Source organism: Odontesthes bonariensis, chromosome 11, assembly GCF_027942865.1.
Source record: "Odontesthes bonariensis isolate fOdoBon6 chromosome 11, fOdoBon6.hap1, whole genome shotgun sequence".
Taxonomy (NCBI): Eukaryota; Metazoa; Chordata; class Actinopteri; order Atheriniformes; family Atherinopsidae; genus Odontesthes; species Odontesthes bonariensis.
In genome coordinates this window covers 34,047,675-34,070,828 of record NC_134516.1, presented here as the reverse complement: position 1 = coordinate 34,070,828, position 23,154 = coordinate 34,047,675, and the positions used below count along the sequence as shown (strand labels likewise).

General features: G+C 43.2%; 1 non-coding gene and 5 pseudogenes across 1 annotated transcript; 2 read left to right on the top strand and 4 right to left on the bottom strand.

Annotated features, from left to right (window-relative positions):
- Positions 1-3,037: 3,037 nt before the first annotated feature.
- On the bottom strand, positions 3,038-3,156 carry LOC142392390 (5S ribosomal RNA). The gene has a single exon (XR_012771044.1). It is a non-coding gene; the product is annotated as a 5S ribosomal RNA (ribosomal RNA).
- Positions 3,157-3,513: 357 nt separating this feature from the next.
- LOC142393629 (5S ribosomal RNA) lies at positions 3,514-3,635 on the top strand (annotated as a pseudogene).
- A 304-nt stretch (positions 3,636-3,939) lies between these two features.
- On the bottom strand, positions 3,940-4,048 carry LOC142393722 (5S ribosomal RNA; annotated as a pseudogene).
- Positions 4,049-10,301: 6,253 nt separating this feature from the next.
- On the bottom strand, positions 10,302-10,420 carry LOC142393547 (5S ribosomal RNA; annotated as a pseudogene).
- A 357-nt stretch (positions 10,421-10,777) lies between these two features.
- On the top strand, positions 10,778-10,896 carry LOC142393617 (5S ribosomal RNA; annotated as a pseudogene).
- A 1,277-nt stretch (positions 10,897-12,173) lies between these two features.
- LOC142393645 (5S ribosomal RNA) lies at positions 12,174-12,292 on the bottom strand (annotated as a pseudogene).
- Positions 12,293-23,154: the final 10,862 nt, after the last annotated feature.

The window sequence follows — 23,154 nt, the reverse complement described above, 5'->3', positions numbered from 1 at the left end:
ACGTTCTCTGTTACTAGGGATATTGATACATTTGTGGTCAAATATGTAGGCTACCGCAAGTTTATCTATGGGTGGGTGAAGTCACACTCTGAAGTAGACCTGCGCTGTGGGTTACAGGGGGCTGGTGACCGTGATCTGGACTTTACTTCAATGATTTACTCCAACTTTACTTAAACTCTAGTTGTTACTTCTTCAAATGGGTTGAAGACACGGACAAGAGGCTCCTCACTGTCAAAGTCACCACAACTTCAGAGTCCGGCTTACTTCAAACGTTCACTTCATGTGCTAGGTTTCGACATACAGCAGGATAAATTAGCTGCTAGCCTACTGCTGTCTGTATCCTACTCATGAAAGTACCCAACTTTCGAGAAACGTATGCTGCTCCTGTCCTGAACGGTTTCATATTCAATTTATCCTGTTAGCAACAACAAAAAAGAAACTGACTAACTGGTTTGCAGGCTGCGGTTTTAGCTAAAACGTGTGCCCTCCTCTCGTCTTTTAGCTGTTCCTCTTACATAAAGTTTGCTGAATAAAGTTCCCCTGCACACTCAGAGCAAATTACGACATAAATCATTATATTACCATACCTTATTGTATGAATCCGATAAATCCAGTTAATGGATGCGGGCTCTCTGATCCTGTTTCCCGGGAGCTGCAGGTGACAGGCAGTGTTCATCTCTCGTTGGCTCTACTGAGCAGGGTTGCCAGATGTTGAACGATAAAATAAGCCATAGCCGCCCAGACCTGCATGGTCACTCGAAAAACTGATCAGAAATCAGCTCTCTGCAGCATCAGTCCGACCATTATTGTGTCAGGGCTCTCAAGTCTCACGCAATGAGCGTGAGACACACGCATTTCAACAAGTTCACACGCTCACACGCCACACATGCCATTTCTCACGCTGAGAAATGATCAACTTCGTCGCACAGGAATTCTAATGGCCGATACTATAAACGAGTCAATGGCAGGTTACTGTGCGCTCGTACAGCTCAGAACGATAGCTCTGGTACAGCTGTCTTGATTTAGCAACCCATCGGCAAATCACAAAATAGAATTTCTCAGCCAATCAGAAAACAGAATTTCTTCTTGCCGGGTGTGAAATAGCTTTCAGCTGCAAGCACGCGTCCCATGAATGCACAGCGGACATAACCTATTATGCTTTGAATGCATGCAGAAGTTGTAGATGAGCTGGAGGTGGAAGAGAACCGTCAGGATCATCAGCAGGTCATATCTTCATTTATTTGAATCTTTTATTAGTTACTATAGTTTTGCTACTCCTTGTAAAAGACCAATACCTGCCGGTTAAAGTGTTTGTTGGAGTAGTAGACCTAAATATTCAGCACACACCCTTTGACATGAGCAACTTAATGAAAAATGAAAACTATGTAGGAGTGTAATTAGGCTTCCGTGGTTCATTTTTTTCAAAGGTGACTGGTATGAACAGATTCCCAATAAGACTATCTACAATTGCCAAACTGGTATTAGTTCTGCCGCACTGAAATGCTGATGCAGAGAGGGTTTTTTCCATGGTGGGGCTCAATAAAACCAAGACCAGGAACACGTTGGCTCTGAATGGAACTCTGTCATCCATCATGACTGTGAAAATGGCTGACATTGAGCCACAGTGCTTTAAATGGGAGCCCCCAATATCAGTCATCAAGCATCAAAATCTGCCACAAACACTTACAACAACACTCATAAACAAACACACACAGAGAGGGACTGCTCAAGGGGCCCATTTGGGGTTATGTTTGTTTTTCTTAATTTAATTTGTCTGTTTTTTTTTGTTTGTTAAGACTTTGCATACCTAAAACTATTTATTTTAAAATATAGCAGAATTTAGTGTAAAAGTGAAGATTTGTGATTTTGGTATAAATAAAAAAATTTCTTTGTTCTTTAAGTAGCTAGTTTATGGCAATGGGATACTGCAAGGGACCAGCCCCCCCCCCCCCCAAAAAAAACAGAAAGAAACCCCCCCACGCACACGGCCCGGCCCCTGCCCCGCCCGAATCTCACTCCAAGCAAACTTGAAAACTTGAGAGCCCTGTTGTGTTAGTTCAAAATGTAAAACTGATCCGTCAGCCAGCCATCACCATTGACTGACAGCGTTTCTCTTGTTTGTTGTGTGGACGAACTTGATCAATTACCTATCAGATCTAGGGTGGCCATCGGGGTGACCAATGACATTTCAGTGGTGGCCCTGGCCACCCTTGGCCACTACCTAAAATCGCCATTGGTCCAGGGTTCAAGTCCCTGTTCAGGTGTAGAAATGTAATATACCTCTTAACCTGTACTTCCCTCTAATGCCTGCACTCTGTTTCTACACTGTCACCTCTGACAGAGCCTGGCTGATGCTTTTCCTTCTATGTAGCTTATTGTTAGCTTTGCTGTTAGCTGTATCTTTATATCCTCATTTGGAAGTTATATAAACTATAGAATAATTCTATATAAACTATAGAAATCACCTTAAATACACCAGTTGCAGAGTGTTGATCACATTCACTGAAACTACAAAAGGTTAAGAGCATTTATCATGAATAGTTCTGCTTTTATCAGGGCTTCTTTTCACTTAGATTTCACTATTTGGACAATCTGTAATGAATGAACACCCAGAACAGAACACAAGACATTACAAAGATAAATCTACGTTGGTGCAGTTTAAACAACAAGCAGGGTTGGGCCTGGTTAGTACTTGGATGGGAGACAGCTTGGGAATACCAGGTGCAGTAAGCTTTTTTCTCTTCTCTCTGCGGCCTGCATGTAACATCTAACCATCACCCTGTGCCACAAAGACAAAGACACCAGGAAGTTAACCAGCTTGGGCTGCTGCTGATTGGTTGGCACACACCTCAGTTTGGTTTTGGCTCTCAGACTCCATGTTGCTGATCCTGGATCGGCTGAGATGTCCCAAACCATTTTTGGCTTTGATCCTCATACATTTAACTTTGTCCTGAGAAAGGACAAGTTCCAAAAGGTCAAACAGGGACTGCTTTTGCATTTGACGTAGCCAAACTGCATGCGCCTGGAGAAGCCAAAAGGCTTACAACACCTGGTATTCCCAGGCGGTCTCCCATCCAAGTACTATCCAGGCCCGACTCTGCTTAACTTCTGAGATCTGACGAGATCAGGCGTGTTCAGGGCGGTGTGGCCGTAAGCGAGCAAAGGAATCACAAACCAGCTTTTTTTAGATTCTGAAAGAGAATCTCTTATTGTATTCTGATTTCTAAAATAGAACGATACTGTTTAGAGAAGACGCAGTTTATGAGCATGTCGTGGGATTGAGCTTCTCTGGTTTCTCTATATGACAACGGACACAAAACTACACGCAGGGAACAGAGGCTTTTGACAGACACTAAGTTATCTGAGAGTCCCATTTTCAGCTGCAGAGAACAATCACATCAGGGAAGTCAATGTGCAGGCTCAACGGCAGCCTCTAAAGCCAGCTCTCTGGTAAAATAGGGGAAACGTATGGTTCCAGCACCTATATAACATATATTTGTCACAGGGACTGTGGCTTACGGCCACACCGCCCTGAACACGCCCGATCTCATCCGATCTCGGAAGCCAAGCAGGGTCGGGCCTGGTTAGTACTTCGATGGGAGGTCTTCCATTGGGAATACCAGGTGCAGTAAGCTTTTTTCTCTTCTCTCTGTGGCCTGCATGTAACATCTGAACATCACCCTGTGCCACACAGACAAAGACACTAGGAAGTTAACCAGCTTGGGCTGCTGCTGATTGGTTGGCAGACACCTCTGTTTGGTTTTGGCTCTCAGACTCCATGTTGCTGATCCTGGATCTGCTGAGATGTCCCAGGCCATTGTTGGCTTTGATTCTCATACATTTAACTTTGTCCTGAGAAAGGACAAGTTCCAAAAAGTCAAACAGGGACTGCTTTTGCATTTGACGTATCCAAACTGCATGCGCCTGAAGAAGCCAAAAGGCTTACAGCACCTGGTATTCCCAGGCGGTCTCCCATCCAAATACTATCCAGGCCTGACTCTGCTTAGCTTCTGAGATCAGGCATGCTCAGGGCAGTGTGGCCATAAGCCAGCAAAGGAATCACAAACCAGCTTTTTATAGATTCTGAAAGAGAATCTATTATTGTATTCTGACTTCTAAAATAGAGCGATACTGTTTAGAGAAGACGCAGTTTATGAGCATGTCTTGGGATTGAGCTTCTCTGGTTTCTCTATATGACAACGGACACAAAACTACACACAGGGAACAGAGGCTTTTGACAGACAATAAGTTATCTGAGAGTTCCATTTTCAGCTGCAGAGAACAATCACATCAGGGAAGTCAATGTGCAGGCTCAACAGCAGCCTCTCAAGCCAGCTCTCTTGTAAAATAGGGGAAACGTATGGCTCCAGCACCTATATAACATATATTTGTCACAGGGACTATGGCTTAAGGCCACACTGCCCTGAACACACCCAATCTTGAAAGCCAAGCAGGGTTGGGCCTGGTTAGTACTTGGATGGGAGACTGCTTGGGAATACCTTGTGACAGTTGGTGCCCTGCAGCAATTTGTTTGTGAGAGAGCATGTGCGTTTGAAAGAGTGAGTGACAGCGTTTGGTGAGTGTTTTGACTGATCGTGTGTGGGCTATATTTGTTTGTATAGTTGTGTGTTTTGTTTTATTCCCCCAGCAGCTTTGCTGTTCGGGGGAACGTCCTCGTTTCGTGTGTTTTTGTGATCGTATTGATAACATGGCAAACGAAACAATGGAACGGAGAATGACAACGGTACTGAACAATGGAGAACGGCTGACGGATGACAGGCGAGTGAATGATGGTGGGAAAGAGAGCGAGATTAGGAGAGAAAATGGAAGTCTGAATAAAGGAGAAAATGAAGGGAGGACTTGCGGGCAGGGCAGGAATGTGAATGGGCAATGGGAGAAGTAACAGACAGCAGTGAGGATAACATGGAGGAGGTGATGGCAACCTGAAAAAGGCCTTTAGGGAAACGAGAAGTGAAAAGGTTTGGGAAGGTGAAAAAGAGTTTAAAATGAAGAGAAAGATAATTGTGTATATGTCGTGGAAATTTCGTCTTAACTCCCTACTAAGATTTTGCTTACCTTTCTATTACATCTGATGAGAAGTGAAATAGAGACTTTCAATGTTTCTGCCGGCCGGCCACGTGTTTCTGCTTCTGCAAAAGAGGTCAGTCCTCACCAGTCAGTGTTCATGGTGAGAAAACAAGGGGAATCAAAAGCATTTATCCAGGGGGAAGGGGCTTTGTTCTTTCAGGTGTGTATTTCTTCAACTGTCTCCTTGCCACACCCCCTGGGGGAAAGTCTCGCACTTTGGGGAGATGCAGAATCCGGAGACAATGGTCATTTAAATGATTATTGTCTATGTGTTAATCAAGAAACAAATTGTCTGCAGATATTGGATTTACAACAAGGTGTCATCTAAGAGACAAGAGGTTAGCAGACATCAAATTTACCATAACAGTATATAATACTATTTATGTTAAAAATTACATCTTTTAATGTAAATGGGCTGCGTGACAACAACAGAAGGCAACAAGCCTGGCAGGTTTATGACGGTGATATTATGTGTGTGCAAGAGACACATTGGGATGAGGAGTGTATGAGAGAAGTAAAGAAGGAATGGATGGGAGAAATGTATGTGAATAATAGTGGGGCAAGGTCCAGAGGGGTGGCTATTTTATTGAAGAGGGGAGTACTCAGCAATATAAAGAAATGTGTGGATGATGGGGAGGGGAGAGTGATTGGGATCACGTTTGATTATGTGGGGAAAGAATACAGACTAATAAATGTGTATGCATCAAATGAGGAGAAGGAGAGAAAGGTATTTTTTGAGGTAATAGAAGTAAAGTGTGGGGAGAACTGCAGGGTGGTGGGAGACTTTAACGTATGGTGTGGGAGACTGGATGCATCTGCGAGTGTGTGCTTTAAGAGCGACTCTACAAGAGGTGTGCTGAAAGAGGTAATGAGAGTGAATGGATTGATAGATGTCTGGAGGGAGAGGAATCCAGAGAAGAGGGAGTTCACAAGGAGGCAAGTGGTGAGAGGGGTGTTAAAGCAGAGCCGGATAGATTTAGTGCTGAGTACGAGGGACATAGAGGATAAGATAGGAAAGATAGAATGTAGGGTAACTGCACTGAGCGACCACATGATGGTAGGGTTTAGTTTAGGACAAGGCATAGAGAGGAGGGGGGGGGGGGGGGGGGGGGTGTTTGAATGGTGAGTTGCTGAAAGAAAGAAAGTATAAGGAGAAAGTGAGAGAATTTATTGCAAGGAGAATAAATTAAAACATGTATGAGGATGACACTGGGAGGTGGTGGGAAAACTTTAAAGAGGAGATAAAGGATTTGAGCATAGCTTATAGTAGAAACAGGAGTAGGGAAGAGAAGGAAAGAGAACAGAGGTTAAAGCGAGAATTAGAGAAGCAGAGAGAGCAGATAGGGAAGCAGGATATGATTTAGGGAGGTATATAGGAATTAAGGAGGAGCTGAAAGGGATAGAGCAGAAGAAGTGAATGGGAGCGATAGTTAGAAGCAGGGCCAGATACGCCATTGAGGGAGAGAAGTGCACAGGGGTTTTTTTAGGGTTAGACAAGACAAAGCAGAAGAGGAATTTTTTAGAACAGGTAGAGGGAAAGAAGGGAGAGAAGATAAAAGATTTTGTAGGGATAGTGGATAGAGTAGAAGAGTTTTATAGGGATTTATTTAGGAAAGAAGAGGTAGATGAGGAGAGCATAGGGCAGGTAATAGATAAGGTGAGGGCCAGGCTAACAGAGGAGGGCAGGGACATGTGTGAGGGTGAGATAGGGACGGGAGAAATAGAGAAAGAGATAGGGGGGTTGGGGAGGAATAAGAGTCCAGGGTTGGATGGGTTGACAGGAGAATTCTATAGAGAGTTTAGAGAGGATTTAGTGCCTGTGTTAGATAAGCTATTTAAATGGATAGAAGAAAAGGGAGAGATGCCAGTTAGTATGATGACAGGATTAGTTAGTATAATACACAAGAAAGGGGATAGAGACAGATTAGAAAACTATAGACCACTGAGCATGTTAAATGGAGATTACAAAATATTAGCACGGGTGCTAGCAAATAGGATCAAAAGAGTAATAGGGACGGTGGTGGGAAGCACACAGGCTTACAGCATACCAGGTAGGGACATAGCAGACACAATAAGTAGCATCAGGGACACGATAGATTACATGAAGGGAGGAACAGGAGGGTTAGTGGTTAGCTTAGATCTAAACAAAGCATTTGACAGAGTAGACCACACATACTTGTACAAGGTGTTAGAAAAGGTAGGGTTTGGGGAGAGGTTAGTGGGATGGATTAAGAGGTTATATGATAGGGCAGTTAGTTGTGTTAAAATAAATGGGAGAATCACAGACACGTTTAGACTAGAGAAGTCAGTAAGGCAATGGTGTCCGCTATCGGCTCTGCTGTACTCAATATCTGCAGAGCCTTTAGAGGTGATGCTGGAGAACAGCTATAAGATCAGAGGCGTAGAGTTGCCAGGGGGGCACAGAAGTTTAGTTTATCAGTACGCAGATGACACGACAGTTACGGTTAGGGACAGGGAGAGCGTAGCTGAGGTCTTAGAGAGTGTAGAGCTGTATGGTAGGGCATCAGGGGTGAAATTGAACAAAGAAAAGTCAGAGGTCATGTATGTATAGGGGCAGGCAGAGCAGGGCAAACAGAACTAGGGTTGAAGGAGAAGAAGGATTATTTTAAAGTGTTAGGTGTAAGCTTAGGGATAGAGGCCAGAGAAGGGAGAGATATGGAGTATGAAGGGCTAATGAGTAGCATCAAAAAAACACTGGAGTTTTGGAAGAAGAGAGGGCTTACACTGAGGGGGAAGGTGGTGGTGGTGAATGCGCTAATAGTGAGTAAGATTGGTTATGTGATGAATGTGTTGGATTTGCCTGAGAGAGTGTTGAAGGAGATGGAGTGAATGGTGAATGAGTTTTTATGGGATGGGAAAGGAGTGAGGATAGCTAGGGAGGTGTTGGAGAATGAGTATGAGGAAGGTGGGTTAAAACTAATAAATCTGGAAAGGAAAAAGAAAGCTATGAGAGTGAAAATGATGGTAAGATATTTAAAAAATAAAGAAGATCAAGTGTGGAAGGTGTTTCTAGGGAGGGCAATAGATGAATATGGTGGATGTGGTGGGAGTGCGGTGTACATGGAGTTGAAGGAAGGTATGTTGAGCGGAATGTCTGAGTTTCATAAGGAGGTGCTAGGAGCATGGGGGGAGTTTGTGAAAAATGTGGAGTATGAATGTAAGAATGTGAGGCAGGTGTGGGAGCAGCCAGTGTTTTTAAACCTAAAAATCACTTGTGGGGGGAGCACAATATATAATAGGCTGATGTGGAGGGCAGGGATCAGGAAAGTGAGGGATATAGTGTATGAATATGTACCAGGTTTTATGAGGGCACAGGTGATGGTGGACGAGGTGAGAGAAAGGGGGGATGAGATGGCACTGAGAACGGCAGAAGGGGTAATGGGGAAAATAAGGGAGGGAATGCCGAGTGAATGGGTGAAAATGATTGAGGGTGAGGTGGGGGAAAATGAAAATGAAGCTGGAGAAATGGGAATGTATGTGGGGGAAGGGGAGGGGAGGATGAATATAATGAGTGTGAAAGCAAGGGTGATATACAGAAGTCTGAGAAGGAAAGAAATAAAGAGACCGGCAGCGGAGAAAGTGTGGGAGAGGGTGATGGAGGACATGGATGAAAAAGGAATATGGAATAACCTAAGGGTTAAATTTAACACCCCTGAATGCGAAAACTTTGATTTTATGTTGAGGCACAACAGGATTTTTAATAATTTGTTAATAAGTAGATTTGATGTGAATGTAAAGAAAGAATGTGATGTGTGCGGTGAGGGGGTGGAAACGTGTACGCATGAGTTTGTTGAATGTGGGGAACTGGTCGGGTATTTTAAGAGAATGAGAAAATTCATAAATAGATGTTGGGATAAAGAAGTGTGGGGGGAAACGGGCTGGAGAGAGGTGTGGTTGTTTGGAGAGAGGGGAAGGATGGAAGGCAAGAATGTAAATTTGATAAATTATGTTTTAAGTCACGCCAGATACGCTGTTAAAATGAGGAGGGACATAGCCCATTATGAAAAAAAGAAAGTGGAGGTGTGGAGTATTTTTAAAAACATCATAAAAAGAGACGTGCACAGGGTTTTAACACACTTAGGGGTAGAAGAGTTCACTGAGGGTTTTGTGGAGGGGAGCACGTTCATACAGATTGGGGATGGGGGTGTGAAGTTGGACTTTGGGTAGAGCAAGGGTGGCTTTAAACGTGTTTATTTATTTCAATGGTTTGGTGAGGGGGCCTGTGGAGGAGAAGGAGGAGACCTACAGGCTGTCTCACTTGTTTAGTTTTGTCAAGTCGGTGTTTCTGTTAATAGCTTTATTTTTAATTTTTAATTTTTAATTTTTTATTTCTATGTTTTGGTGAGGGGGCCTGTGGCCGAGAGGAGAATGAGGAGACCTACAGGCTGTCTCACTTGTTTAGTTTTGTCAAGTCGGTGTTTCTGTTAATAGCTTTATTTTTTATTTTTTATTTTTTATTTCTATGGTTTGGTGAGGAGGTCTGTGGGCGAGAGGGAAGTGAAGAACTACGAGCTGTCTCATTAGTTTTTTGTTTTGTCATATTGGATTTCTGTCTTTTGGTTCCATTTATATGGTTTGGTGAGGAGGTCTGTGGGATGGAAGAGAGGGAGAAGACCCAATGATAGCCTCACAAATTTGTATATTTGCTTTGACTGTATTGTAAATAATATATGTGTATATATGGTTCAAATGAGTATACATGTAAATATGTAATTTTATGTATTTTGAAATTTGTACTTTTTGATAATAAAAGAAAGAAAAAAGAAGAAAAGAAAAAAAAAAAAAAAAAAAACACACCTGATCTCATCCAATCTCAGAAGCCAAGCAGAGTCGGGCCTGGTTAGTACTTGGATGGGAGACCGCCTGGGAATACCAGGTGCTGTAAGCCTTTTGGCTTCTCCCGGCGCATGCAGTTTGGCTACGTCAAATGCAAAAGTAGTCCCTGTTTGACTTTTTGGAACTTGTCCTTTCTCAGGACAAAGTTAAATGTATGAGGATCAAAGCCAACAATGGCCTGGGACATCTCAGCAGATCCAGGATCAGCAACATGGAGACTAAGAGCCAAACAGAAACAGAGGTGTCTGCCAACCAATCAGCAGGAGCCCAAGCTGGTTAACTTCCTCGTGTCTGTGTCTGTGTGGCACAGGGTGATGGTCAGATGTTACATGCAGGCCGCAGAGAGAAGAGAAAAAAGCTTACTGCACCTGGTATTCCCAAGCGGTCTCCCATCCAAGTACGAACCAGGCCCGACCCTGCTTGGCTTCTGAGGTCGGACGAGATCGGGCGTGTTCAGGGTGGTGTGGCCATAAGCCACAGTCCCTGTGACAAATATATGTTATATAGGTGCTGGAACCATACGTTTCCCCTATTTTACCAGAGAGCTGGCTTGAGAGGCTGCTGTTGAGCCTGCACATTGACTATCCTGATGTGATTGTTCTCTGCAGCTGAAAATGGGACTCTCAGATAACTTAGTGTCTGTCAAAAGCCTCTGTTCCCTGTGTGTAGTTTTGTGTCCGTTGTCATATAGAGAAACCAGGGAAGCTCAAGCCCACGACATGCTCATAAACTGCGTCTTCTCTCAACAGTATAGTTCTATTTTAAAAGTCAGAATACAATAACAGATTCTGTTTCAGAATCTATAAAAAGCTGGTTTGTGATTCAATTGCTGGCTTACGGCCACACTGCCCTTAACACGTCTGATCTCGTCCGATCTCAGAAGCCAAGCAGAGTCGGGCCTGGTTAGTACTTGGATGCGAGACCACCTGGGAATACCAGGTGCTGTAAGCCTTTTGGCTTCTCCAGGCGCATGCAGTTTGGCTACGTCAAATGCAAAAGTAGTCCCAGTTTGACTTTTTGGAACTTGTCCTTTCTCAGGACAAAGATAAATGTATGAGGATTAGAGATGTTAACCGATGACCGTATGACCGATGGTTGACCGAATCAACTTCGTCCGGTTAGAATTTTTCTGCCGTCGGTTTAAAAAAAACAAAAAAACAAAACAAAACCTCACTATATCTTTAGAAATGTTATGTGAGCATGAGCCATCCCACGATGGAAGAACAACCGCAGCAGAGCTCACGTAGCCCCCTCCTCAGAGGTCCTTTTGACGTGAGAAGTTAAGTGTTGCGTGTAGGCTTATGCAAATGTATCCTGACGGCACTATTGTGACAACCTTCACTGCCAGCTTGTTAGTGGCTGCGTGTGGACTACGACATAATGATAATCGTAACACTGTAATGGCAAAAGACACCAGACCAACTTAGCCTACTTGTTGTGATATATTCATCTGTACTTAAATGGCATGATGACAGGAATTTATTGCAAAGGATTTTGTGCAGCATAGGCTACGCCACAGAGGCTGTTGGCATTCGGTAAGTTTTTTTTTTAACGAAGTCATTGGTTAACCTACTTTCCTGTACCACCGCCAAATGCACCGTTCTCTGTTTGTGACTTTGTAGCGTGGGCTTTTAACAGCCCGAGTTCGGTGCCGCGTTTGATTCGTGTTTCAAAAGTACTGTGACTGGAAGGGCGCCGTTGCGCGTAACGTGTGGCTGTGCGTGTCTGCGCAGGCACAGCAATTATTTTTCTACCCAAAACCCTTATTCCGCCACAAGTACGCCGAGAACTAGTGGTCAATGATTGGGGAAAATGTATAATACCAAGGGCACAAGCTAACATTGATTGTGTGATGGGAGCCTAACCATTCTAAAATGGGGGCATAACTTGTTCCACGAGGCAGAGAAAGACGCGCGACGGAACACAGATATCATAAATGGCCCTTATAGAATTTTCCGTGACCGACTTTAATCGACTAATGAGGCTCAGTGGTCGGTCTAGACTTTTTTAAAATTTCGACATCCCTAATGAGGATCAAAGCCAACAATGGCCTGGGACATCTCAGCAGATCCAGGATCAGCAACATGGAGACTGAGAGCCAAACAGAAACAGAGGTGTCTGCCAACCAATCAGCAGCAGCCCAAGCTGGTTAACTTCCTCGTGTCTGTGTCTGTGTGGCACACGGTGATGGTCAGATGTTACATGCAGGCCGCAGAGAGAAGAGAAAAAACTTACAGCACCTGGTATTCCCAAGCAGTCTCCCATCCAAGTACTCACCAGGCCCGACCCTGCTTGGCTTCCAAGATTGGACGAGATCGGGCGTGTTCAGGGCAGTGTGGCCGTACGCCACAGTCCCTGTGACAAATATATGTTATATAGGTGCTGGAACCATACGTTTCCCCTATTTTACCAGAGAGCTGGCTTGAGAGGCTGCTGTTGAGCCTGCACATTGACTTCCCTGATGTGATTGTTGTCTGCAGCTGAAAATGGGACTCTCAGATAACTTATTGTCTGTCAAGCTCCTCTGTTCCCTGTGTGTAGTTTTGTGTCCGTTGTCATATAGAGAAACCAGGGAAGCTCAAGCCCACGACATGCTCATAAACTCCGTCTTCTCTAAACAGTATAGTTCTATTTTAGAAGTCAGAATACAATAACAGATTCTGTTTCAGAATCTATAAAAAGCTGGTTTGTGATTCAATTGCTGGCTTACGGCCACACCCCCTTGATCACTTGTGACAGTCAGTGCCCTGCAGCAATTTGTTTGAGAGAGAGCGTGCGTTTGAAAGAGTGAGTGACAGTGTTTGGTGAGTGTTTTGACTGATCGTGTGTGAGCTAGATTTGTTTGTATAGTTGTGTGTTTTGTTTTATTCCCCCAGCAGCTTCGCTGTTCGGGGGAACGTCCTCTTTTCGTGTGTTTTTGTGATCGGATTGACAACATGGCAAACGAAACAATGGAACGGAAAATGACAACGGTATTGAACAATGGAGAACGGCTGACGGATGACAGGCGAGTGAATGATGGTGGGAAAGAGAGCGAGATTAGGAGAGTAAATGGAAGTATGAATAAAGGAGAAAATGAAAATGGAGGAGAGAAAGTGAGAAAGAATGGAGAAGTGAACGCAGAAATTTGGAAGGGAGAAAGTAGAAGTGCGAGTTTGAATGAAGATAATATGAAGAATGAAAGGGAAAATGTGAAAGATGGTGGCTTCAAAAAGGAGCTGACAGTGATTGTGGAGCTAGCAGGGCAAGACAAAGTGACATTAATGGAGTTGCTGAGAGGAATGAAAGAAAGCTGTGGAACAGTTCTTGCCTGCAGAATGAAGGCTAAGAGCACATATGAGATAACCATGCAGGACGGGAAAGGCAAGGCACGCCTCAAGGACGGCTTTTTATTAAAGGGAGTGTGGGTCATGGCAAAGGAAGTCAGAAGCAATGAACTGGTTGTATCCTTCCTTAACTTGCCCCCGTACATCACGGACGAGGAAATATGCCAAAAATGAGCAACTTGGGGAGTGAAGGCAACTTCGCCGATTAAAAGGAGGAAATGGCCAGGAACAGACGTGGCTGACGGCACACGATTCTGCAGAGTACAATTTATTGACAAAGGACAATCGCTGCCGTATTCGACAAAGTTTGAAACCCTGGAGGGGGGAGTATACTTTCGAGTAATTCACGACAGACAAGTAAAAGTGTGCCGGCTATGCATCCAGCCGGGCCACATTCTAAGAGAATGTCCGGAATTTACAGTAAAACGGAACCGCCAGGGGCTGTAGTCAATATTGAGTAATAATACCTGTCAATGTTTCAGGTTATAATGAAGTAGATTTATAGATCATAAGTAACTAGAGGGGAGTGTAAGGCTTTATAAAAAAAGGGTGCTTTGAACACTTAGTACGAGGAGCCCCCTAGAGAAGGCTTGAACCATGGACTCTGGTACGCTGAACCTTCATTTAAATCATACACGTTGAAAATAGAGTAGGGTGAGAAAATACGTTGTTTTTTCTAGGAAATGTGACAAGAGCTCAAATCCACAGACCTCCGACCAGCGATTATGATGACATATTCGATTTGATCAGCAGTAAGTACCCAATCTTTATAGTGAACATATATGCATGTGTATGTATATATTTACTCAGTCATATTTCTAACTTACCTTCAGAACCGACAGTTGACGAGTTAGAAGATTTCGTTTTAACGCAATCGGATTACAGTAAGCTTGTTTAAAATTTTAATAACCTTTAACTTGTGAAATAATTAATTGAGCCATCAACTGTCATGGTTTCTTACAGACTTGATAACAGCCACCGAACAGCGGTCAACCGTGCGAAATGGAGCCGTGTTCACTGGAAACCTGAATTCTATCGAGCCGGTCGATGACAGTCAGCCTTCCTTGAAGGCTCGGAGACGCTTAACTACCGTTCTTAATATCAAGTCTCCAGAGGCTCTTACAGTATCCTTCATCCAGCATGATGAAACGAATTCGGAACAACTAGAGCTACATACACCACCATGCATTAATTTTTCCCCACAAAGTAAGTTGCGGGCTGGGTCGCCAAGTTTTGACTTTTCACCTCAGTCGAGCCAGCAAGCTGTCACAACCCCCCGTACAAACGCTCATTTGGCTCAGATTTTCGAGCTGTGCACCCCTACGAAAAATCCGGTTCCTGGGGAGGACACAGAGATTATCGACCTCTGCACCCCGGTGAAAAACCCGGTTCCAGTGGAGGACACAGAGATTATCGACCTCTGCACCCCGGTGAAAAACCCGGTTCCAGTGGAGGACTCACAGGAGGAAGCTCAGGAAATCCAACCCGATGTGCCGGGTAAGTTGAACAATGTGTGTGTGTGTGTGTGTGTGTGTGTGTGTGTGTGTGTGTGTGTGTGTGTGTGTGTGTGCGTGTGTGCGTGTGTGTGTGTGTATGTGTGTATATGCGTACTGCATCAGTATGATCATCATACTATGATGCCAATACGTAAAAGAGAGAGAGAGAGAGAGAGAAAGAGACAGAGTGCTGAGGAGGAGAGATGAATGAGGTTGGGGGTTAAAAAAAGCAGGCTGTCAGACGAGAGCCACTCATATATGAACTGTGTGCTCTGATCATTTATGAGTATTAACCGGTAATGTCTATACATATTCCAAATGACATACATTTAAACATTTATATATATATTAAATTATTCATTATAAAATTATAGTAATTATTATTAAGAATAAATAAATACATTTCTGTTATTAAACAATGTGTCATTCTATTTCACAGAATTTGAAGCTGTAGCTCCTGTCAAGTCTGTGCTGGTAAATCAGCGTCGCAACAGAGTACGCTCAAGAGCTGCAGTTATTAGTGACCTAATGGGAGGTATAAATTCTCTCTTTGCTTTTACTTACGACCTAATATACGGTACCTGTTACATTTTAAAGAATATTGTTTATCTGTCGTTCTGTCACAGAAATGAGGCTGTGTTTGGACCGTATAAGGCCTAAAATCCAAGGTTCAAGGGAGAGAAGAAAACAACACGCTGCAATATATCGGGAGAAAGCAAGAATGCACACATTCCTCGGAACAAGTCTGATACTGCTACAGAAAATTAACCGTGACATGAAGGTTATTTCTAAACGTTAACAAACTGTTTTTATTTTTATTTTTTATTTTCCTGTTTCTCACTGTTACCCCAGACCATTCTTAATTCTGTGTAAACATGGATAATCGAACAGTTCGAGTTATCCCAGATGAAATATTAAACGCTGTAATCGACCTCCAAAACATCCCCATAGCGGTTCATCCATCAGATTACTTTAGAGAGCTTATCATTGCACTCCGTAATATAAATCGTGCTAGGTTTGACAGTGAGCAAGAAGATGAAATTGTTGAAAATAATCAAGCCACTTTCTTACGTGAATTAGAACAAGCAGTCCTTCATTTAAAAAGACTGTTGACTCTCACCATTCAGTCAAAGTCAGAGTCAGAAGACATAGCCCCGCAAAGTCCTGCTCCTGTGACCTCATCATCACTATCAAACGAGTCTCCAGATAGTATCTCGAGAGATCACTGTAGCGTTACCGGGTATTTATATACCTATTAAATATAAGGATTTATGAGATGTTCTTACAGTCTCAAATAAACCTTACCTCGAATTCAGGGCACCACCAACCTAGGTTTTGACTTAATTTAAGTCACAGTCAGGTAGGAAAACTGTTCGAAATCTTACGATCCTGGTGTTAAATTAATATTCAATTAATAATCAGTCTCATCCCAGATAGCAAAACTCTTTTGGCCCGTATCCGGCCCACACCTGACATGTTCATCCGGCCCACATACGGTATGGAATGATGGCACTTGTGCGGTCCGCACACGTTTGCCAGAAGTGGGCCGCAACCAAGCCATCACAATGCCAGATGTCAGCCAAAATCAGCCCAAATGAACCAGCACTCAACCGGATGTGGGCCACTGTACAAAACTCTTTTGGCCCATATCCGGCCCACAGCTGACATGTTCATCAGGCCCACATACAGCATGGAATGATGGCACTTGGGCGGTCCGCACACGTTTGCCAGAAGTGGGCCGCAACCAAGCCATCACGATGCCAGATGTCAGCCAAAATAAACCAGCACTCAACCGGATGTGGGCCACTGTACACTTTAATTCTGGTCAGAACTGGTTTACACACTATGACCTTGACTAACCTGCACACTTGGGGAGTCAACCATGATAAAATAGTATGTCAAATATGAAAACACAGAATGGTCTCAATTTGTGGCTACATGCCATTATGGTAACCCCAGATACCGTTTGAATGATGGCATGCAGTGGGACTCATCTTGGCGTCAATGATGAGGAAACTGAAGAAATGACCAAACACGAGAAGTGGGTGTGATTTTTTTATTTTAAAACATAATGGCAAAAAAAAAAAAAGAAAAAAAAAAGAAGAAAAGAGTTGGCGACCTACAAAAATCCAAATCCGTCTTCCGTCCCTTTAAGAAATACACAAAAGAACAAATTTAGTTGATTCAGTAAAGTATATTCAGTATAAGGTGGCAGTGAATTGCAAAACACAAAACCTCATCAGGATAAACAAAAAAGACTGTGTGAAATGCTATAAAGTTATTATAATATTGTGTTCATGCCTTAGTAAACTTCAAAACCTAGTCTGTTTTTAATTACAATTAATCTGAAGCTAAACCCAATATCTGCTTGCTCAACCTCATTCTGTTCAGACAATGAAAGTTGGGTAACAGGCAATGTGAACTGGAGTAAAGCAGCTTCAAACACTCAGACAAACTTCACATTTAACCTCAACATTTAAGTTACAGTAATAACTTATGTTTATGTTAAAGGTGATTTTTTGCTTTTGATATTTTGGAATATATTGAAATTAAACTCAGGAGCTGCACACACCCCGCACACATGCTGGCAGCTTCATCTTGATTTCTGCTGTCGAACAGCATCACATATTGCAAAATAGGTATCGTAGCCGACTTACGTGTGTGCTGTGATGAACTCCTTCTCTCCTCCCACCATCCCGGTCTCCGGCGAGATGAAGCCACCTTTTTATGTAGGCCTCCACCTCCTGGTCAGTAGCAGTGGCCGTTAGTTGGTTGTTTCTGACCGTTCCTAAAAAATGAGAAAACAGTAAAGTTTTAGACAGATTACACACAATGGTGAGAAATGCATGGCATGCTATATCCTGCCCATAGCTGGGCAGCAATGATGAGTGTAGTTTGCAAACAGTTTAGCCATGCCCATGACCAGCACCTTAATAAAATTGGAGGAAAAATGCCCTTCACCTGATGAACTGATTGATAAATCAACAATCAATGCCATTATATTGCAACAGAATAGAATATTGTCTGCTACCACACTGATGCATAATCATCCACATATTGATAAAGCGATTATGATTAATTTCAGCACCCCTAGCAACTACTCAGAATCATGAAAGAAAAGGAAAACCCTAACCCATTCATAAAAAGCATCACAATGAAATATAACACAATTGACACTTACCAGTAATGACATCTTTCATTTGGAGGCTGTGGAAAGCCGTTTTTCCATTTACGCCCCGCCAGTTGAGCTGCTTGGCCAGCAGTATCTCATGATTCTCCAGACCGCATCTTTAATGTGAACCCCACCGATGACACTCAAAGCAGTAATCTCAGGGGGAAAAAAGAGAAAAAAAAGGCAGTATTAGTACCACAGTTTTAGAGAAAATGTTTAGACTAAATAATCAATTTCAGTAAGTGAAATCAGTGTACTGTGGTTTCTTTATTTTTCACCCGAGGTGTCCCAACTGAGCTTCATTTTAGCTGTGCATGAGGAGTTTTGTTACCCACAGATGTACAAACCATACACCCTTTCCTTTAGAACAGTCCTCAACATCTCTGTACAGTTACAGTTCAACTGGATTGTTTTTTTGATAAGGTTTCGATATTGCTTAATCATAACCGAACAGAAAAAAAGTTCCCGTACACGTGCATCAATAACATAGCATGCTAAGCTAACACAACGATCGTCCTCGGTCGCAAAAACAGAAAGAAAACCCTCCAGTCCCAGCGGTCTGGGAACAACTTCAGACTCATACTAATGACCATAGAACAAGCAGTGTTTCTTTTTGAAAAATGGCATCAACCTCACTCGTGGCTGTATTTTGGTCGCAGCATCAAGCTTACAGTACTGGTCGTTTTGAAAAGTAATTACATTTCAACTATAGCCAATTTCAGCTAACCCTATCTGAAGAGGTACAATGCCACTTGTAGACACAGCAGCTTTGTATAGTTTAAGAGAAACAAAGCTAACACATCTCACACATAAAATTAAATAAGCTGAGCCGAACTTACCTTCAACTTTTCTGTGGATCCCAGCAGGCTGAATATGGCCAGTTTCTTCTGCAAGGTAGCTGGGTCACGATGAAGTGCTGCCTCAGCCAATCAGAGTGGCGTTGACCGATTCAAATGTTAACGGTTGTGTTCCAAACTCCCCCGCAAATTTGGAACAAATCACACTGAGGGGGCGTGGTAGTGAAAAAAAAAAAAAAAAAACAGTCTAACTTCTCTTCAGGTAAAACTTGCAGTTTTTTGTGGAATAAGAATGTGTTTGCCCAGCTCACAGTAAACCCACAACAAAGGTGGGCCAAGTTTATATGTGGACCACTTTAGGCTCACATCCGGATTAGTCGTTGCTAACTTGCCATATATCAGCCAAAGCTGGGCCGTATCCGTTTTGTAATATTTGGCCCAAATGTAGCATTTAGTACATGGGCCACTTTAGGCTCACATCTGTTTTGTCCGGGCCAGAAGAATGCCTACAGTGCCGGATCGTTGCCTCAAGTGGCCCACATCCGCATGCTATCTGGGATATCTCGCTACTTTCGTGAAGTTCTCGTTTGGTTGGACAGACATTACGTAAAGAAAGCATACGACACAATCTGTGATTATAACATATATATAGATATATGAGCTGTTTATTACAATGATATGATCTTAGACATGAACCTTTAAACAAACAGGAGATGCATGGAATATGGGTGATTATATAAAACACTTAGTGAATATAAAATAAAATATGGGAATGGAGAGATACTGGATTTATTCAAATAGTTTGGGTTGGCTGACTATTTGAAGCTAAATACTGACATTTCGGGTTAATTTATCATTCTGTGAAAGCCTCGAGACATCCATCAAACCCACTTTAAGGTGAAAACGGGTCGGTCTTACTGTGCTTAGCCGGTTCGGACCACGGCAGCGGCCACGCGGGTCCGAGGGGATTTCTCTTCCGCTCTCTGGGCCTTCCTGGCTGTGGTGGCTGACCTTAGCGGACTTCTCAGTTGCTTCTTTCACCGGGAAACCGAAACGATGGTGCCGAGGACTGGGGTTAGATGGTCGAATCTTCTTAGTGTCAGTGGGTCCGTTGCTTCTCTGATGAAGTGAACTTAAGTTCACAGAAGATTAATAAAAGGTTGCTTGGAGTTGGCTTCTTGGTAGGAAAAGGTGATGATGGCGTGAAACAGCGGAGGTTAGGACGTGCGACGTAGAAGGACGTGGATGGCGAGGGACGAACAAAAACACGTAAAACGTGCATCTTCAGAGTATTTCAATCTGTTTCTTTGTTCGGGTCTTTCTTTCTCGTCTCCGGGGTCTCACTGGGTTCTGGAGGGTCTCCTCCGGTCGTCCGCTGCATCGTTTTCCACACGTCCTTCCGCTCTCTCCTGAGATTATGGGAAAACTCCCAAACTCCGGCGAGCTCTTCTCTTCTGCTTAAACCATCTCTAAAAGTCTCTGAGCAGCTGTTCTCTGCTCAAATCTCCTTCTGAAACTCTGGGTTGGAACCCTTCTGGAACAAGAGGCAAGAAGCAAGAGAGCAGACGCCTCAAGCGAGCCAGCAAACGAGAGAACTAGAGAGAGCCAGAGAGACAGAGCCAGAGAGCGTGTTTTCCGCGGGTTCTGGGTTTTGACTCTCGGAGGCGGGGCTAACACTACTTTTTCAGCCAATGACATGCTTGAACTGTGTGCATGTCTCTGTAAGGTGATCTGTGCTATAGGGGGATTTCTGGATGAGACAAAGAACTCTGTGTTTCTCCATTACTCCCATCTCATAGAACATTTGTCTCGTTGATTCTGAAAACACCACATCTTGTTAAGATATGCAGATTAAAGATATAACATAGACTTGTAATATAAAGACATCAAAATAACACACATGATAAAGACAATTATGACTTTCAAAATTCAGATGAATATCTATGAAATCGTGACATATGAATAGTGAGCCATACAATGTTCATTTTTTGTGTTAACAATGGGGACACTAAACAAATACCAAATAGATACCGAAGGGACATCGTTAGAAGTTACTAGTTGCATATATTGTCCATTTTACTGAGTCCTCTGGGATTTAAATGTTCAACTAATCAACACTGCAGACCACTAGGGGGCAATGTGGTTCCATCAGGCAGGTTGGGCGTTTTCCACCAAAATCAGTTCTTTGCCAATATTTAAGCCAGAATCGTACAAATTGTCTCTATATGCGTCTTGTGATCAAGCTGGAAACCTGAAAGAAATTGTACACGGTTATCAAACACATTTAATATAGTTTTAAGATTCGACTAAAAGTGAGCCTTAGTGAAGTCTTCTCAGTTCGTATGTACACCTGGTCGGTTTGCTGGTGAAAAGGGGTGTTAAAGTGTCAACTTTCGAGTTATGGTCTAGATAAGATAGTAAGTGTCCCACTTTTCCAAGAGTGAGTTCGACTCCCCAAAAGCTCTTAAGGGTGTTGTAAATTAGGCAGTTTCTGTCTCTTTTTCCTTTGTGGAAAGAAAATGAAGATCTGGTTTATATCCACATACGTAAACATCCCCCACAGGAATGTTGGTTTTGTCAAAGTTTGAAAAACTCTTAATCCACACGGCACTGTGACTGCTACATCACGCTTCTCCAACCTCGTCAGTTGCATCAGAACAGAGTTCGCAGCAGCAGCAGCAGCAGCAGCATGGAGGGGGTTTGAATCAGGAGATTGTAGACAACACTGATCAAATTCAGAGAGATACACCTCCGTCAATTGTACGGGAACGTTTCAACACTTTTGAAACAAGGCGCTCCCTCACAATACCGGGACCAAGTCCCGGTACTGTGCCTTATTTCACAACCTTCTCCGTAGCAGTCATGAGCGTGCTCGTTGAACTGGCTGAAACAGCACGATCACAGGCCAGATGTAATGATATTGTCCAGCTGGAGTTAGTCGGTGAAAATTTCTCTCAGCACACCGTTGTTAACGTCACTGCTGAGGATAATGTAATTCTGGATGCATTTCTAGACTTTTTAGATGACTTAACTCAATCTAACGTTGAAATACCTTCAGATACAAACTTGGAGTTAATCCTTCAGGTGGTAAAAAATCCCTCAGGGGGTGGAGAACGTAAGGCTGTAAAAACCTTAGACTGTGAATTTATCCAAAAGAAAAAACGTCACCTGTACATTACAGATAACTGTGACAATCAGCTCTGCTTTGTCATCAGTCTCACTCACCTCTCAGATCCAAACTTTACTGATAATCAGGCCTTAGCACAAGGAGTAGAATGGCATCATCTCGCGGGTCTTACTGATCAGACACCTGTGTCTTTCAGCGATGTAGGAAAATTTGAAAACATCCTACAGAGAAAAATTGTGGTGTTTCACAGAGCCTCAGGGGAGCGAGCTCTGTGCAAATTTGAGACTGATTTCAGAGATTGATCGAGGCCTCTCTTTCTGATGTTAGTCCAGAATCATTACTACGGAATAAAAAATCTCAAAGGATTTATCGGGTCAAGACACGTCTGTGATTATTGCTACAGCGGTTACAACAAGCCACACTTACATTATTGCTCTGGTTACTGCTCGATCTGTTACGACAGGTCTTGTACAAGCCAGGAGTTCAACCCTGTATTATGTGGTGATTGTAATAGAACCTGTCGAAAATCATTATGCTTCACCAGACACAAAGAACCCCGGGAGAGACCCATGCCGGAAATGCTTGTGAGTGATTGCGATCTGATTAAACTTTGTCCAACGTGTAAGAGGTTTTATAAAGTTGCAATGACTAAAGAGAAAACTCCACATGTCTGTGAAGGGTTAAAGTGCACAGTCTGTGGTGAGAAGATTTCGAGTGCTTAGTTGGTCAGAATGATGTACACGTCCCCTTTCTGGTCTGTGCAAAAACGCTGAAAGGCGAGAAATGGTATGCTTATGGTTTAGACTGTGTACAGCGATTTCTCCTCCATTTCAGGAAGCCTCGATACAAGGGGTATACGTTCATAGCACACAATGCCCGAGGATATGATAGCTATCTCATCCTCAACGTTATGGTGCAGCTAGGGAATAAGCCCTTTCTCATCATTCAGGGGAGCAAAATTCTCTGTTTTACAGACAGGGATTATGGTTTGAAATTCATCAATAGTCTGTCCTTCCTGAGTATGAAACTGAGTGCGATGCCAAAAGCACTAGGTTTCAGTGATCACAGCAAGGGTTTCTTTCCCCACAGATTCTCTTCAGTGCAGAATTTGAATTATGTGGGACCCTTTCCTTCACCGAGTTACTACTCTGTGGAACTCATGAACCCCCGCGAACAGGAAGAGTTTTACAGCTGGTACGGAGAAGCAAGCAGTGCTATCTTTAACTTGGAAAAAGAAGCTCTTCATTACTGTGAAAATGATGTTGACATACTTTACAGAGGCTGCGTTAAA